This window comes from Lutjanus erythropterus, chromosome 19, assembly GCF_056507025.1.
Source record: "Lutjanus erythropterus isolate fLutEry1 chromosome 19, fLutEry1.hap2, whole genome shotgun sequence".
In the NCBI taxonomy this organism is placed as follows: domain Eukaryota; kingdom Metazoa; phylum Chordata; class Actinopteri; order Lutjaniformes; family Lutjanidae; genus Lutjanus; species Lutjanus erythropterus.
Window position 1 is genome coordinate 17,089,566 of NC_139335.1, and position 19,116 is coordinate 17,108,681.

The window sequence follows — 19,116 nt, forward strand, 5'->3', positions numbered from 1 at the left end:
ATACACACTCATACACACTCATACACACTCTTACACACTCTGCCCGAGGGCACAGTATGGTTCAGACAGAGATAATAAATGAATTTGGCAAACTCACTGTGTTGGCTAATTGAGGATTTTATATTTTATCTTTCTATATCCTCAGAGAAAATAGAAACTAGAGAGAAGGTTTTATTTTGGCTTTGTGAGATAAGAAGTTGGATAATACTCTCCTGTCTGTAGGCTGTGGTAAACATGAATCAAACGCCAGCTGCTGGCGAACTTAGCCTAACTTAACTAAGACTGTTAGCTCATACAAAAGTTTCTACAAGAGTTATACTGTATAACCCCCCAAAAATTGTATTTCAAAGATTGTTGAGGAAACTCCTTGAAGTGAAAGTGAATAATGGTCCATAATGTAATATTTTCAGCAACAATAATGAAAAATCAGATTCAGAGCTCACTATGAACAGTGTTAAAGATTCAAGTTTATCTACAGTAAAAGCTTTTATGTCAGCAAAACTTCAACAAAACAAGTCACCTTTTGCTGGTGACATCATCGGAGCTTGCACAGTAGTGATCAGTGTCGGAGCTTCCATATCGAGCTGTCAATCATGATGTGAAACCTTTTTATAGCATCAAATAATTAATTAAAATCAAATCATTATCAAAAAAAAAGAGCACTTGAACAAACGTCAGTGTGATAATAAATACATAAAATGCTACAATCCATCAAACTCAGCATCCGTCAAAATTTATTTGAAGTGTAAGCTACCGATGTTTTAGTTTGGTCCATGTCCCCTTTAGAGGCAGTCAAGATGTTCTGGCTTCACTTTTGGGGAGCTGTCATGTTGTCTGCCTTTAAATATGTCAATGGTCCCGACAAAATCTGGAATATAAAGAGTTAGTTATTGCTATATGTACGCTTTGTTTTTTTTTTTCCCCAAGAGGTAGATGTTAGAGTCCTGTCTGTCTATCAATAAAGTGAAGACATCAGCTGATTAACTTAGTATAGCACAAAGATGAACATGAGGAAAAAGCTATCCTGGCCTAAAACTAGGCTATATCAACTTACCAGCACCCCTAAACCTCATAAACTTGTGTAAAACAGTGATTTGTCATATTGTACTGATTGTACCGATTCAACAAACAAGATATCACATGAGCTTTAGAAATGCATGTAAATGGATTTTGTAACTTTTAGACAGATACATGCTAGTTGTTTCTCACTGTTTATGCATAGTCTTTACACTAAAGTAATGTAGCCAGCTGCTGACTGTAGCTTCATATGTAGCACAAATGAGAGTGGCATCGATCTTCATTTCAAGAAAGCAAAAAAAGCTTTATGTCCCAAAATGTTGAACTTTTCCTTTAAGAAAACATAAACTTTCAAAGTCGAGCATTACAAAGCCTGTGATTGAAATTTCTGCCTTCTAAGATGTAAAAGAAAAAAAGAGTATTCAAACAAAGGTCTGCGGATACTGACATGACCCTGGCAAATATAGAATAATTATATGTTTTGAAGCACAAACAGCCATTGTAAATCCATCCAAAGAGAGGCCAGCCTGGCACTGAGGAATTCACAGCTTTGGAAATGACTGTCTGCTGGCTAGCGGCAGATTCAGTCAGAATGAGGTCAGGATCCAGGCTTTGCTTTCATCAGACATTTTATTTGCTTTTCCCTCATACTAATTGCTCTAGTTGGAGTTACACTGACAGGTTTGGACCCAGAAATATAAACAGAGAGATTAAAGAAACAAACAGGCAGCAGCAGTGTTGAGGAAACAAATACGACATGCAAGTTGTGAACTGTGTCTCTGTGTGTGTAGGATTGAGGCTGGATAATGTGTCTCTTTGTCGATGTGTTTGTGTGCGCACGTCTCTGTATCTTTGTGTACATTCAAATTCATGTGTAGGAATTTATGCATGCATGTGTGCAGTCCAGACTACGTTTCCAACTGTCATGCCTGCAGGTGTGTGCTGTTGCTGCATCCCTGTGTGTACCACTGATAGAGATTTCCATAGCCAGAGGCCTGCTGATGGCCCGTACATGTGTCAGCCATTACAGCAAATTACAAAAAGCAGAATGTTCCAGTCTCATTTTGTAATTTCCAGTATGAGGAAGAAGCTGTCGGCCATTTGCAATAGCCGCAAGACAGCCGTCTGAATCCTTAAAGCCGTCGTGACAGATCTTCAAAACCACCAGCCGGGAGATGTTCATGAGAAATGGCTCTACTTGGTATTGTGTCTGGAATCAAGATAAGTTTGAAGATATATATGAGAGGATTTTCTACTATTTTGGATTAATTTTAGCTTGTTTGACATGTGAACAAATTCAGTTCTTCCCCTAACTCCTTGTAAAAAAGGACTAGAAGGTGACACAGGAGTGGATTTTCACTCTTGTTACATCCCACTCCCACAAAAATACTCCTTTTCTGTCCCAGTCCCATGATAGAGTACTAAAAAATTCCTCTGCAGTCCATGCACATCATGAACTGCTCAGGAAACTTCACCTATTGTTCTTATGATTCACGCTCCCACCCTTTCCCTTTGAGTTTTTTCTTGTACCTTCCTTTTCCCCGTGATTAATAGCAAAATTGACTGCCATCCCATGGGAACACCATGTCTCAGCCTCTTTGGACCTGACACTGGAAAAAATATGAACGGTAGTCGATGATGAGAGACAAGTAAAGGAAATAAAGGCAGGAAAGGTAGTGTTTTACCCAGTGACTCCTGGTCCTTTTATTAACAGAGAAGTGAAAGAACAAGCAAGACCCGTTAGTTGTGTGACTACATCTTGGTACAAAAACACACAAGGATCATTGTTACGGTGTTTAAAGTTAACTTTTAGAGGAAGTCATTATGTGAATTTTGGGTGTGTTGTCTTTTTATTAACGTATTTTCACAGGTGCAGTATATGTGGCAACTTTTTTGACTTGCAAAATTATCTTTTAAATCGACAAACGTGTGGCAGAATTAAAACCTTTAAAAAAAAATGATTTGCCACTCGCCATTCACCACATTCACACAGCAGGCATTTCATCTGGTTGCTCATCAGTCAGGAAGCGGTGAAATGATCAAAATGATGCAAACTGCACGTTGTGAGTTGACTAGCATTCATATTTTTTCTAAAGGAAGGTCCCATGTGATCCACTGGAAAGGGAGAGACTTTATCTTTCTACAACAAAAATGTAGTTTGATGACATTGTGACGTAGAGCGGTATTATAGGAGTTGTCTTTGTTATGATTGCCAGTGACTCAGCTTTGATGACATGACTCAGGCAAAAATCAAATTCACAGACATATCCAAAATGTTTGAGAGATAGCGACTAGCGGCTAGTAGGAAATGCGCCATTACCTTGAATAAATGATCTATTTCTCTTTCTTAAACTATACGAACTAGGTGTGGTGTTTTCATTCATTTTTATGTAGAAATGTTCCAGCTTTAATACAGATGTTGTGGTGTTTGAAGTGCAGCTCCGTTGAAAGAATAAAAGATGTCACACACACTTTCTGCTGTATGTTAGATGCTTAATGGCCGAGCCCTCAGGTAGAGAGAATCACTGAACACAAAAGCCAACAACAAAGCATCTGTGAAGCCGCACCCTTCTCCTGGAGCCTTCCCAACTTTCATCTGCAGACGTGTGCAAAGTCTGTGAGAATGATGGATGGACGGAACAAAAATCACTCTGATCCCTCCGTCCACACACATCTTCCTCTTCTCCTCCCACCCTCCATCCCTCACGTCCCACCGTCTTCCACCACAGGTGCATCGGCCTTTTTCGCCTCCAGGAGAACTTGCAGACTTGCCGACTTGCCCTGCAGCTTTATAGAGACATCACTGAGAGGATGAATGCGTTAAAGATCTGAGAGGAGAGATGTTTGGAGCTTACGCAACGGCCTCGGTGGAAAGCATTAGACCCACATAATGCACTGAGTTCAGCGTGGGAGTAATTTATATCAGAGGAGGAGTTTTCTGTGATTTATTCCAACTTCGTGAGGGATCGATTATGTAACTGATATGCATGTATAGCCATATGAGCCCACAGATATTTTTCTAATAAACAAAAATGCATGCAAGCCAACGTCGACCACTGGAAACCAGCTGCACAGAAGTATTTTCAATGCGTCTTTCATCTTGGCAATAAAAACTAAGATGCCTTTCCAGGGAGCAAGTCTGTACAGGAGTGTCGTGTGTTTTTTTTAAACTGTTATTTACCTTCTCTGGGTGCTTTATCGTAGCAGTAGAATCAGGCGAGCGGGAATCTAAAGAGTGCAGAGGGAATTAAATTGAATGACAATCATGTCATCACACAAGCCGCAGACCATTTGGGAAATGCTTTCTCTTCTAATCCACAGCGCTGCGGTGAAAAGTGGGATCTGGTGGTTGGCTCCTAAGTGATATTGGGTGTGTTGGGAAGGGTGGAGGAGAAGGGAGAGGGTGAGGGGGGAGTGTGAGGGGAGCTTGTGTGTGCCTATATATGTTTGTGCCTTCATGAAAGAGCTCAGTGAGCATTTTTCCGTTGAAAAGATTTTTCAAAACTGGCCGCCGGTGAAAAGACATTCAGAATAGGTTCATAAGTGATGTTTTTTCACCAACTATTTGAAGATGTTGATTTGAACGTTCACATTTCTACCATATTTCACAGGGATTTGCAAAAGTGGCATTTGTCATCCTCTACAATGTGTAAATAAAAGCCTGTTGTCACTTTGAAATCTCAGCTGCTGCTCCCTGGGAACATTGTGAGCACCGACTGAGATTTTCATGTTGAGCTGTAGTTGAAAACTGGCTTGTATTCTGTCTGAACATCTAAGACCTCTTTTTTTCCTTCTGTTCGGCCGGCTAAAATGCAGTTACAACATCAACGTGTCACAAAACACAAATTTGTTGTATCATTTTGATAGTTTCTTTAGTTGTAGGTTGAAAGACAGATGTTGTTGATTAGTTTAATAGTAATTCCAAGGTCATATTTATGGTGTACACAAAGATGTGATTTCAACACATTTACAGTTTTTCTCATTTGCTTGAATGCATTTGCCTATTCAGAAGTTATATTTTCAAAACAGTTCACACACAGGACTAAATTGATAGCCGCTGGCCAAAATAATGCATTTCATTTGCAAAATTCTCTAAAACTAGCAAAACATTAACAACAAATGCAAATATTCCCATGAAACAACACGACCTATGGCCAAACTAATGTATTCTTTCAATGAATCATCACACATTAGACAACAAAATATAAAATACAATTATCAGTATGTACCAGTTCAACCTTATTCTGTGCTATATGCCTGGGTCATTTGTCTATACTTTACATACACATGTGCCAAAAAAGGTAAGAAGACAAATCACAGCATGAATTGCTTCTTTTATCCAAAGATGATTTTATTACAGATAACAAACTTTCCTACACCCGCACTTTACATTCAACCAGTGTTTTCAAATAGTTGGTGAAAAAACATTCACATCTGAGCCCAATATCTCTTCACCTGTGACCATAGTCACTTTTTCAAACATCTCTTCAATACAAACATGCTCAACGACTATTTGAAGATGTTGACTGAATGTTCACATTTAGACCATATTTCATCAGCACCGCCAACAATGACATTTTTCATCTTCTACAATCTACAAATCGGACCCTCACTTAGAAACCACATCCAAATATTTCAGTTCAAGTTTTAAGTATCTTTAGTATCATTTAAGTGTCTTGTGATGCTCTTTATAATAACCTACGTCACGTCTTCGGAATAGCCGTAGCCGTAACCAATACACCAAAGTACTTGTGTGTGTGTCAGGCTCCAGCGATAAACAGTTTCTTTATTTTACATCTATAACATCTCCCATTATAATGTCCTGGAAGCTTCTTGTTGGCAGCAAACAGCCTATATAGTTTGTATTTATGGCACTGTATATGAAACACAGCAAAAAACATGTCTTTGTGTAGAGCATATGTCTTTTTGGAGAAATACCTATTATTTCAAAAATGTGTGTTTTGTGACTCGATGTTATGACTGAATTTTAACTGGGAAAACAGAGGTGCTAGACCTTCAAACTGAATATAATCTAGTTTTCAACCAGAAATCATAGCTGAAATCCTGTTTGGTGCTCCCTGGGAAGACGAGTGTGAGCGAGAGGGGAACAGAGTGATAGAGAGGTTAAATAAGAGACAACCGTGATGAGTTCAGTGTACAGTTTCATGCCTCCCAGCTCACTTTGGGGGATTCACTAAGACGTGTGTCTGCAAATCTGACAGAGCTGTGAAGGTGAACTGTTTTGAACTGTAGCATGCGTCTGGCTGTTTATGTGAAGCGTGTGGATGTGCGTGCAGAGACTTTCATGCCTTTAGGGTCCCACATGCATGCATCCATGTGCCTGTGGACGCCTATTGTTCCAGTCTGCGTGCACATGCACCACTTGTGGTACCCAGTCCCAGACTGTTACTTACTAAAATGCTTGTGGGCTGCTCCGTGTGGCTTTCCTTCATCGAAAGACCTCGTCAACTTAAATGTTGATTGCCATGACGTCAGCTCCAGACCACAGCCCTGCCTTTTATGTGTCACTGTCACCATGTATTTCCGCCCAGTGTGTGAAAAACAACTCTTTCCATCTTTGCGACTCACTGACACGGACGGCTGGATCGAACACTGTGCTACTGTTACCGGGCCAGAACCGCCACCCAAATGGATGTGCTCGTTAATTTTCACGCTCACTCAGCTTGTCCAAAACAATTGGAAGGGCTCAAGGTACGTGTGAACAAGAAGCTGGGTGAACGTCTCATTATTTAACCGGCGGCTACAGGTTCATTTATGTAAACGGGTCCAACCTGGACAATCTCTGTAAATAAAAACAAAAACAGTCATCAGATGGGTGTTAACTGGCTGTAATTACTGGTGTAAAACCACAGCAGTTTGTCTCTCCACTCTCTGGAGTTTCCCATGTTTTTCGAATTCCAACCTGTCACATCGACTGTGAGAAAAGAGAGCTGTCACCCGAAAAAAAAAAGGGGGGAAAAAACCGCTCCGTCCGTTGCTTCACTGTTGAGTCAGATCTGCTAAAATAGTATCACCTGTCCTGTGTGATCCTGAAGGCCAGAGGGAGTGTGTGTGTCGTGTGTGAAACTGTTTCATGCTGCAGAAACAGGAGATGGGCTTCTAACCCCGTGGGGGCCAGTCTGCATTTCAGAGGAATGCAAAATCATGTGCGACTCAAACAAGCAAATCATCAGTGAAGGTGCTGACGGTTGTTTTGGCCAAAGGGGACGGGAGTGTACCAAATATGTGACCCACCGGGAAAAAAGACAGGCCCCGTGGGAGATAAATGAACTTTAAAAATTGGATGTTTCACAGTTTGAACCACTTAAAGGACCAGTGTGTAGGAATTAGTGGCATCTCGCGGTGAGCTTGCAGATTGCAAACACGTCATCTCGCTCTGCCCCTACAAGTGAAAGCAAAATACGGAAGGGGCCAGTGTTTGGTTTGTCTGTTTTTGGGCTACTGAAACACGGCGGCGCAGCATGACAGCCTATCATCACTAACATATGATCACCTACTGTCAGGCCTATTGGTTTTATCTTCACATGCAGGGTTATGCTAGGTGTCCTTTTACAAATCAGCACAGGTTCATAATTTTGAGTCGTGGTCGTGGTAAATCTGGATATTTGTCCTCTTTCTTTAAAACACCACCACCACCACCACACCCTCGCTTTGTTGTAAATCTGATAATCACGTCGGGTTGTCGGTGAACCTCATTCCTGTGGGAATGTATTCTGAGTCTTTGACCTCTTCTTTTTTAACCCCTTTACTAACACACACACAGTCACGCACAGATCCTCTCCTCCTTCCTGTAGCTCTCATCTGGTCTCACTTTGGGTTTTGAGGCCTGTGTTTTTGGGGACACAACAGAGCTGCTGGTCCAAATGACAGCAGGACGGCTTTTCTGTGGACTTCCCCAAATTACGTTCAAAATGTTTTTGGATTCTGTTTTGGCCAAGCAATCATTCACTCCCTGAAATAATTGTTACAAATACACATGGAAGCAAACACAAAGTACACTCTCTGTCTTCGCTGTCTGTAGTATTGGCATAACATGATGTTCTCTGCTCAAAAGCTGACAAGCCAAATAGGGAGAGGCTGAGGGATCGAGAGAAACAATTACTGCAGGGTAACTGACAGGCGAGATTAGAGGGTATATTTGCTTTTCTGGCACAAAAGTAAAAGAATAAAGTCAAAATATGGGGAATTAAAGTTCGTCTGTGCCAAATGTTGATGCTAAAAAAAAAATTAATCATTATTCAAGGATCATTTTGATGTAAAAGTGGGCGATGAATCAGCACTCCAGAAAGATTGTTGGCTCTAATTTTGAATACTGTAGGAGTTGCTGTTAAAAGGTAAAATCTGTGTGTGTGTGTGTGTGTGTGTGTGTGTGTGTGTGTGTGTGTGTGTGTGTGTGTGTGTGTGTGTGTGTGTGTGTGTGTGTGTGCGTGTGTGTGTGTGTGTTGCACAATAGGTGCTGAGGGGCATAAAGCTGGAGAGGTATGTGGAATTCCCCATTCCCCTCATTCATGCACCGAGGGGGATCCAGATGTGATCACACAAATAAACACATATGTTAAGTGCTTTACTTAAACCCAGTAATTATTATTCTTTGGAGTCAAATAGGATATTATAGTGGCTAGATGTGCTTTAAACACACATATTTGATTCCTGGTGGTGAGTTAGATGAGAAGATTGATTCCAATCTCATATCTCATCAGTAAATATGCAGCTGGATCATAGACAGTAGAGAAGAAGTGGATGGAATTTCCGGGTCTGAGAAGCGAAGCCAATGTGGAAATGCCTTAAATCTTCATTCCTTTTAATAACCAGCAAGGGGCGACTCTGTTGGTTGCAAAAGGAGGTCAGATTGTATTGTGTTTTGTATGTAAATGACCCTACTTCTCAATGTACTTCTGACCTCAGCAAATAGATTTTTAATGAGTTTATGGTCTCGGTTGCTAGTGTCAAGTCTTATTCAGTACAACATGATGTTCGGATGTTCCAGGTTTGTTTTAGGGCGTTGCTACCGTGTGATTGACAGGTCATTCACAGTGAGTTGTCCAGTGCAACACATCAAGATTTTGTCAGTACATTGTCTATTTTTCACTTAAAATGTTTTTCGGGAACATATTTTAGTGTACCATTTAGTTGTAATATAAGAAAGATTGCAACCAGGCTGGCTGCCATCATTTCCTGTTTAATGGACAAACCATAACCAAGCCCCGCCTAAGTCACTGTATGTTACCCACCAGTTACTATGTATGCTCTGGTTGCAAGAAATCAAGATGGCAACCTCTGTAATGTCACACTACATGTTCAAAACAGTTGTCCACAATTCAAGAGGTGATGTCACGGTGGCTCTGTCCATTCTACTGTCAAAGTGCCCCAGTCAGCAGCCGGTTAATGTAGCTTTGCACAAAGATTGGAAAAGTTATTTCACTTAACTTGATTTGAAGTTGTTGTTTTTTTCTTAAAATACACAGAGTTTACAAGAGTGAGTTTATTCTAGTATACATATATATATGTAAAGTCTTTATAGTCAGGGGTAGATTTAGATTCATATTGATGAAATGATAGCGGCTCAAAAAATAAGCTAATGGTAAATAATAATGATATAATTATAGTCAGTTAAGTTAAGGTCAACTTAAAGTCAGAACACCTCTGTAACTGTCCCATAATACTTGGGTTATAATCACTGAGGAGAATAGAGAGCTCTGCAGGCACCTCTGAGCATGTTCTGCACAGAAGTTAACAATCAGCATGACCGAAGGAGCAATTTTGCCTATTAAGACCACCTATCTGGGAACTGTGGAGGGTCACAGGGTCCTCAAACTTCTATACAGACTCTATGTATTTCTGCATAGCAAACACACATTCATAAAAAAGAGTGTGGGATCATATTAAAAGCGTATGTACAAACATGCTCGCAGCCGTCTTCTCTTTAACACACAAACAGTGTGATCTGGATCTCATACGGAGCTGACTGGGATTACTAACCAAGATGACAGAGGATGAGCAGCCACAAATTGCAGGGAGCTGGGGTTTGCTGGGTGGGTGGGTAGAGGCTGGGTTGAGGGCGGGGGAAAACAGTCTGCGGCACTGCACCCAGGGAAAGACTGAGGTAATTACTTTCTTCTATTCGGTAGTGTTCAGTCTCTGTCTGCGTAAGGATGTTTTTAGCGTGCCATAAAACTCTCCAGACAGTCAAAGGCCTCTGACATTTCTGGACATACTCTGACACAAATACAGCATTTTCCACAGTCCATCACTGCTCTGATGATCTGTGAGTTGAGCCTCCTTTTAAATCATTCAGCTGAAATCCAAAACCATCCTGATATTTCCATACTCTGGAGACAGCGCGTTTGATAAATGTTTCCTTGCCTCTGGTACACTTTTATCTGAGGCTCCATTTGATCGTTTTTAAAAGCCTCCAACTCTGAAACTCATGCAGCTTAACTCAAAGAATAAAAACTCTACTTTAGTGTATTAGAAATATGATTTAAGAATACAAAAGTTATTACAAGTATACTTGTAGTTTTTTTGTTTAACCCATAAATGGCCTCTGTATCCTGGGGGATACACTCATTTGACAGGCTGTGGGGGAAGGGGCATTGAGTGGGTGCATTTTATAACATAAAAAAACACTGAAGGGGAAGGGGTCAAGTACACAGGTTATGTGGCTTTATGACAGCCTTCAAAAAAAAAGTCCTCATAATTTGAATCAAGAAAACGTAAAGACACTAAGCACTGCTATATTTCCTTGTTTACTATATTTTGGGAGGTATCATGTTTCAGAAAATAGGTTACCTCAATTCATTGCCTCAAAAACAAAGTTGAGATTTTAAAGTAAAAATAATTTGTTTATTTTGAGCAGGGGCGGATCTAGAGGGCTGGCATGGGGTGGCAGTTGCCACCCCTAAAAGATGCCTTGCCACCCTAGTTTTGGACTGTTCTTGTTCAGAATATGAAAAGTTGTGGCTGGATGGAAATTCACCAAGACTGAAACTCTAAATTCTGAGTGCAAGGGAATGCAGCAGGAGATGAAACTCTAACACATTGGGCTCTTTCTCCTTTTTTTTCCTTTATTTTATTTCTTTATCATTCTGTTGCATTATTTTATTCTTTATTATTCTTTTTCACATGTACATCTTTTATTTTCAGATTTTAGGGGCCAGTTAATAAACAAGCTTTAATAATAACTTTATTTACCAGAAAATTAAGTAAACATTAAAAGGCCCATAACTAGTTCTAAACTAAAACACTGGTTTAAACTGTTTTAATTCAAAATGACTTGCACAGTTTTATTTTTATTTTACAATATTCATATTTACCCTGTTCTGGATTGCAAGATGGAGGATTAGAGCTGCTCCAGGAGTTCCAGCAGGCAGGTTTAACTTGTGCTCACTGCTGTTTGTGAGGGAACATGGGCTGTTTGTAATATATAAATCAGGGGTGGATAAACTTTTTCCTTTCAAGAGCCAAAACTGAAACTGGGACCATGAGCCAAAAGCACACACCCGATGTGTTGTAAAGATACAAAATGATACAAAGATCCCAAGTTCCATTAACTTCCTGTGCAAAGACAGGTGAATGTAGTATGGAAAGGTGAGCGAGACAAAGTATACAGTATACTAAACTGCAAATACTAATAGCAGTAAGTTAACAAACTTTTCAAATCCTTTACACTATTAACATGTTTTAGTACTTTTCACTACATTAGAAGTGTATTTAAGTATGTTTACAAAAAGTGCACTTCAAACTAAGTTTCTTAAAGCTGTAATTCAGTGCACTTTGAAAAAGCAGCATTAATTTCATAAATCAAACATGCATTAGTACATACACAGTGATGTATGTTAACATATACTCAGTATATTTGATGTTCCACTTGAGCACATGAAGTTTAACTAAGTACACTTAAAATTGCACTTTTCCACAATGTAATTGCATCTGAAACATACTAAGTATCAGTTGTTCCAAAATAGAGAATTTCAAGTTAACTAATCATTACCACACTTGAAGTATACTGATGAATAGTTGTTTGACATGATGAAGTTGGTCCACAGTTTCATCCTGGATTACTGTGGCCACCACTGAAGGCTTTTTAAACCCATACTCTCTGATCGAGGGAGGATAAAAGTTGACATGTGGGCACACAATCAGCCAGTCTTATTCTCTCTTATCCCACATTCAATCAAATAAGGACCCCTCCTCTCTGGTGAACAATACCAGTGCCACACACCTCAAGTATTCTCTTTGAAGCTTTCAGGCCAACCTGTGCTGCTGTCTCTGGGTCCTATCTCCCTGAAACAGATCAGACTGCAGATAGTGAGTGATGTTTGCAACTACATATATGTTCAAAACCCCTCTGTGTTGTTGAAGCTGGTGGAGCTCAGAAACAGGAATGTGATCGTGTGATAAAGATGACAATAAAGCGGCACAGGCCATTGAAGGTTTCTCAAATCGTTTATTTTCTCACTGGCAGCCCACATTCTTGGGATTTTACATGCCACTTCTTGGCTATTTACATTCTGAGAAATTATTCCTCACATGTTTAAACTGTTGATGATTTGTGGGAACAAACAGAGAACTGAGGTTTTTCATTGTTCCGTCCGTAATGTAATTGTATTTTTATTACTTCTCTGGCCACATTTACAGTGTTTATAACCAAAACAGCCTGTAGAGATATGCATTTCATATATGGTACATATAAAATCTGGTTATACGCTCAGTAAACTACACATCTTTTTACGACCCCAATTCCAAAAATGTTGGGACATTGTGTGAAATGTAAATAAAAATAGAATGCAATGATTTGCAAACCTTTTTGACTTGTATTCAAATGAATACAGGAGAAAGACAAGATATTTAATGTTCAAACTGATAAATCTTATTGTTTACTGTAAATATGCACTCATTCTGAATTTAATGCATGCAACATGTTTCAAAAAAAGTTGGGACAGGGGCAACAAAAGACTGGAAAAGATGTTGAACACCTGTTTCGAACATTCAAAAGGTGTCCTCAAAAGACTCAGTTGTTCACAAGTAAGAAACGAAAAACTGCAGTAGTCCAACAGTTTAAAAATTTTTCTCAAAACAAACCTGCGAGGGATTTAAGAATTTCACCATCTACAATCCATAATACCTTTAACAGATTCAGAGAATCCGCAGAAATCTCTGCACGTAAGAGGCAAGATCAAAAACCAACACTGAATGCCTGTGACCTTTGACCCCTCAGGCAACAGTGTATTAAAAAACTGCATTAAAACCCCCAATAATTGTATAAAGGATACTACATGGGCTCAAGAACACTTTCAAAAACTGTTGCCGAGCTCATCTGAGATGGACTGATGCAAAATGGAAAAGTGTTCTGTGGTCTGATGAGTGCACATTTCAGATTATTTTCAGAAATAATGGATGTCATAACCTCCAGGCTAAACAGGAAAAGAAACATCCAAATTGTTAACAGCGTTAACTTCAAAATCCAGTATCTGTGATGTATGGGTGTGTATGGTATCATGGCTAACTGTCACGTCTGTGTAGGCCCCATCACTGCTGAAAGATACATGCTGCCGTCCGGACAACGTCTTTTTCAGGGACATCACTGCTTATTTCAGGAGGGCAGTGCCAAACTAGTGTGGCTTTGAAGCAAAAGAGTTCAGGTACTAGACTGACCTGCCTACAGTCCAGACCCACTGAAAATGTGTGGTGCACTATGAAACACAAAACACAAGAGAGAGACCTGAGACTGTTTAGCAGCAAAAGTTGCAAGCAAGCATTTGAACTGGGTTAGTACATAGTGGTTCAGTGTTGGGCCTTTTAGAGAAGACGAGCAAAGATATTCTCGTTTTGGTGAGCCCCGTCTTATTCAAACACATGTTGTCCTGACAGAATTACAGCAATGCCCAACCTGGAGTGCCTTGAGTTTCCAGAACTTCCCTTTGATCCGGAGCGGAAATCACATTCCAGTGTCATGTATAAAAACTCTGTTTATCCTTTCATTCATTACACAGAGAGAATGTTTGGCCTGCATGTGTGTGTCTATAACATGTGGAGGGCAGCCCCACCATGTATGGATGAAGCCATCACACACTGCAGATATTTCTCCCTGATGAAAGGAGGTTTCTCCGTTTCTCTTACAGTCACGCAGTCAGGAGGGCTTTTACTCGTGCCACAAAATGATCACAGCCTCTGTGGTGTGTGAAGCAGAGCCACTGGATGACAGATGTTTTTAGGGCGTACCACCTTGACGAACTGGGTATAACGTTGTGGCATGTGGACGCAGAATGAGACACTTTTCTCTGTGGCTCAAAACAGAAGCAGGTGCAGTGCCCGTAAACATCCACATCTAAGCAACAGGCTCATATATGTTACAATCAAAACAAGATGTCCTGTGAATGAGTCAGTGGCAAACACTGTAAAAAAATCTGAAATGGAATCAACTAATATTTTCTCATTAAAGCTTCTACAAGGAGTTTTCAGTTTCATACTAATGCCTCTATATGACCTGTATAAGGAAATGAGAACCTTTACATTTTCCCTGACAAACTTAGAGTGACTTGTATATTAGCCAGTTAAAAAGAAGCCGGAGGATATTTTTATTTAGAATTTTTTTTTTTTTTTTTTACATTATATTTTGCGGTTATGGTGATGGAAACACTGCCATGAGTTCCTTGTGGTAGCTTTATTTTAACTTAAATATACAAGTTTTATTTATTTAGGTAAATTTAACTTAAACTATTTCTACCATTTCTTGTCTGAACACTTCAGAACTTTTGTTCATCAAACTTTTAACTTGAAATTATGAACTGAATGAATGTACCGTACAGAGTCCAATCAACTCATTGAAATAAGTTTCTAAAGGAACAAGGAAGTGACTTTTCACACTGAAAAAAGTAAAAGGAAATACAATTTCTTTGTAATGTTCATTAGTATGACTGAAGAGTTGTTGTTGTCATCTTAATATCTTAAATTTATTGAATCTGTTTTTTTTAGTACAACCAAATTAATATCAAATTTGTTTGTTTTTAATAATTACAAAATTATTTCAACTTGAGTCAACTTCAAATTTTACGGCAGCACAGACACTATTTTAATTAAGTTAGAAGAAATAGTTTATTTGTACAGTACACACACACACACACACACACACACACACACACACACACACACACACACACACACACACAAATGTTTTAGTTGCTTGCCTCAAGCTTGAGGCTTGGCCTTTGGGACTGGGAAAGACTTTGGAGAAGTGGTGGTTTAATGTAATTAAGGATCCCGTTTGCTTATAGGAGCAGGATGAGCCCCAGAGGTCAGTGGATTTGAGACCGTCTCGTGATTCTATCAGAGGATTACCACTTCCTCCTTCCTGTTTGCTTCCTCTTGGCCTTACAGCTGTGCTCAGATGCCAGCCAGAAAGAGTGTTCTTGCAGATAGCAAATGCTAATTACAGCCCTGTGTTTTGGGCAATTTCCTTCTTCCTCTCCATCTCTCATTCTCACATGTGGTTTATCTTTGTATTTTGGTCTCTTGTCGGTCTGTCTGTTGTTCAGTGTGTCGCTCTTCCTCCCCCAGACATCACCCCTGCGGACAGTTTAGTCTGTGTGCCAGCTGTGTGTCGCTATACAACAGAGAATCCACGAAAAAAACAGCATATAATCAGTCGCAAGGAAGGTATTACTCATTTAATGAAGAGCTTGAGGTGAGGTCAGAGGCAACATTTGGATTTTAGCAGAGGAGGACAAGGGCCTTTCAACTTAAAGGGATATAAAGGGTTCAAGTTATTTGAAGTGGGGTTGTATGCTAGTCAACGTCTTACCTACAATAGGTGGTCAGCACACTCCCAGTTTGGAGAAGCAGCAGGATTCCTAATGTAGGAAGCTAAATAATGTCCAGCTGTGGACAGGGTCAGCAGCAAAACATATTTTAGCCTCCTAAAAAGAATATATACCAACCAAGTGTACGCTTTTCTTATGATGTTTTCACCATGATTGATTTTTTTGGTGGTGAAAATGCACTTTGCTGCTGGGCCTGTCCACAGCAGCACATTGCTCAGCCTCCCTGCTGACTATCAGGACTAAGAGCATTGCTTTAAAAACATATTTTGACATAATTACTGATTACCTGGTAAAAAAAAATGTATTCAGTAATTTAATTTTAAATGTTGATTATTACAAAGGGGTTACATTCCAAAAAAAATCTGGGGGATTTCCTGGCTGGGATCTGCATTCTGCTAGTTTTAAAATGTATTTTAAAATTGTAATCTGTTATAAATCACATTTTTTACTATATATGTGTGTGTAATGCGATTACATCTTTTTTTTCCTGTATCTGTATGGAATACATTTATCCTAATTACAAGTGAAATCCTATTACATGTCATCTCTAACTCCCCAAGCCTGCTGATTATCAATAAGTACCTCATTAAATCACACTTAAAAAATCTGAGCTATCACTTTAAAATCATAGTGATTTATTATCAGCAGCCTTTATCATTTTAGGTAAAAATGTTTGCATTTAAAAACTCTTTAAATACAAGAGACAAAAGCACATTTCCATCAGCTGAATCCTCTGAAGTGAACTTAGTCTGATCAAACCTTGCAGGCAAAACCATCATCGCATCAAATGCACAAAACAGTCTTTGCTTTAAATGCTTCACCACTACTCATCATTGCAATCTACGAATGTTTGCACTTCCTTTCTTAATCCTCTGCCTGACACGGCAGCTTTCATCTCCCCCTCTGATCTTCGAGTCTTTGAAATGAGCGGTTCCACACCTGCTCGTCTCCAGACATTTAAACAGCAAAAGAGCTGTTGAACATTCCCCCACATCCTCACTTTGTTTATAATTCCACGGGCCAAGAAGCAGGTTTGCTGGAGTTGTCTGGAAACCTTTACGGAATAGAAAAACACAAAACCCTCTCAAGGCTGGATGATGGACCTGAAGTTTTTACTCTGCAAAGTTTTTAAGATAGACGGCAATCTGTTGCTCAGCAGCACTATTGAGTGGAGACATGATGTTTAGATATTTACCATTCTCTTAATTAGTGGATTTTAGCAACAATGTACAAACTAGTTCAAAACTATTTTCTTTAAATAATAAAAGAACTTCTATTAGTGAAGCAAAGATTTTTTGCAGGCTATCTACAATAACACAAATATATTTAACTGAAAAGGGAAAATACTGCAACTGAATGAAAGTATCAGTAAAAAATCACTGAGAAGCACAGTTGGTATTTCTGTGTAGTTAAGGAATGAGCATTTTGCTTTGAATATATGATGCTCAGATACATGGATGCTCTTCTCTATACACTTTAATCAGTTTGTTCACAGCAAACACAAAGAAAATATTGCTCCTTTTTGCATAGAGAACAAGCTGTCCACAGTATTGCATTGGGTGAGATGTGAATGCGTTCACTGAAGATGTAGATTTAGGGCACATAGCACCATCAACTGATGGAAGTGTGCAATTACAACTTTGGAGAAGGCTAGGAAATCTCAACAGTATGTTCAGCATGTTTTCATAGATCAAGAGCAGGAGGTTAATTTGCACTGAGGCACACAAACAATGTGCAAAACCAACTCACGATCCTGGTGAGTCTTTAACTCATAACTGTAAAAAATCTGGCTTCTTTGCAGCTTCATCCAAATCCTCCTGCAGAACAATTATTAATTTTGCTTGTACAGTTGCTCAAATAATCCACAAAAGGCTCAAAATATGCTCTCTAATAGTTGCATACAGTACTCTAAATGAACAGTACGACCTTTTTATTTCAAAACTAGGAAACTAGGAAAACTAGGAAAAACTAGGAAAAATAATTAAAATAAAAATATGTTTTTGGGCCAAAGGGAAGGAGAAGGAGTGCCAGGAATGGCCCTCAGGCCAGCGATTTGAAGTCCCAGCCTTAGAGGCTTGAGCACTTTCATTATGTTTGTCTATTGTTTATGTTGCTTGTGAAATGTATATCAACATGGATGTCTTCTACTACAGACCAATGGACTCTTTACAAGGGATGGAGGTTAAATATTACAGTATTTCTGTACAAATCAATGGAGGTTTTTGTGTCTCTGTGCCCAACAATTAAAGTAGTGGTTGAGACCAGTCTGTTCTTGCTGCCCAGTGAGGCCACCGTCCATCAGAGCCCCGGAGCTCCATCAGGCCTGATCTCAGAGCACGTCATACACTGTCCGCACCTTCAGCAGCAGAAAACTTTCTTCCTCTTTACAGCTCACCTTTATGTCCATCAACCTTTTCTGTGGAGAGACAATGGCCAAAAAAAAAACAGATGGACGATAAGGGTGCAACCCATTAGCACAGCTGTGTCATGTGCTGCATGTGTGCAAAAGATAGAAACAATTTAAAGACCCACTTTTAGGGATGAACATCAGTGAGCTGCTGAATATTCAGAAGCGTGACAGCCCCTCTCTCGGTCCATCGTACAAGAACTCATGGCCCAATCCACTGCCGCACTTCCCACAACAAACCTATTTCAATACATTTTAATACAGGAGATATTCTATATTATATGTAAACATACAACTCAGATTCCAAAAAAGTTGAGACACTTCATGACTCTCAGTAAATAAAAACAGAATACAATGATTTGAAGATCTTTTTCAATCATACAGGACAGACAATCTACCTTTATGGGTCCCCATGCTTCAGGGTGTTTGGAGACACTGTCCTCATGGATTGTCTCTGAGAAAGCTGGCCAAGGAGAAGAGTGCTCGAACTTTGACGTGCTGGAAAATAACTCATGCCCACATTCAGAACACACATATATACCTGAGGGGGAAAAAGTATCAGTGAATGGACAACAAACAAACTATGGGCTTTCACTTTTATGCTTAATTTCATGCTTCCTTTGCAACTCACCAGGCTGGAAGTGATTTTTATATTCTTCTCCGCCAGAAAAGGAACAATATGACATTTCATCCATTTCAAAGGTCTCAAAACCGAAAGTAATTTCTTCTTAGTTTGAAATGTGTGTTTACAGAGAAGTCACACGGCTTAAGCTGGACCAAACATGCCTGTCCAGATCAAGTGTCAACGGCTCTGTCCTCCTTGTGTAACATCAGATCTTATTCTCATTACTC

At 39.5% G+C, this 19,116-nt stretch overlaps 1 pseudogene across 1 annotated transcript; it reads right to left on the minus strand.

Annotated features, from left to right (window-relative positions):
• Positions 1-17,800: 17,800 nt before the first annotated feature.
• LOC146309583 (methionine-R-sulfoxide reductase B1-A-like) lies at positions 17,801-19,100 on the minus strand (annotated as a pseudogene). Its single transcript, XR_014772434.1, has 4 exons — positions 18,896-19,100; positions 18,663-18,805; positions 18,390-18,504; positions 17,801-18,273 (listed from the first exon to the last, which is right to left on the minus strand). The product of XR_014772434.1 is annotated as a methionine-R-sulfoxide reductase B1-A-like (transcript).
• Between the last annotated feature and the right edge of the window lie 16 nt (positions 19,101-19,116).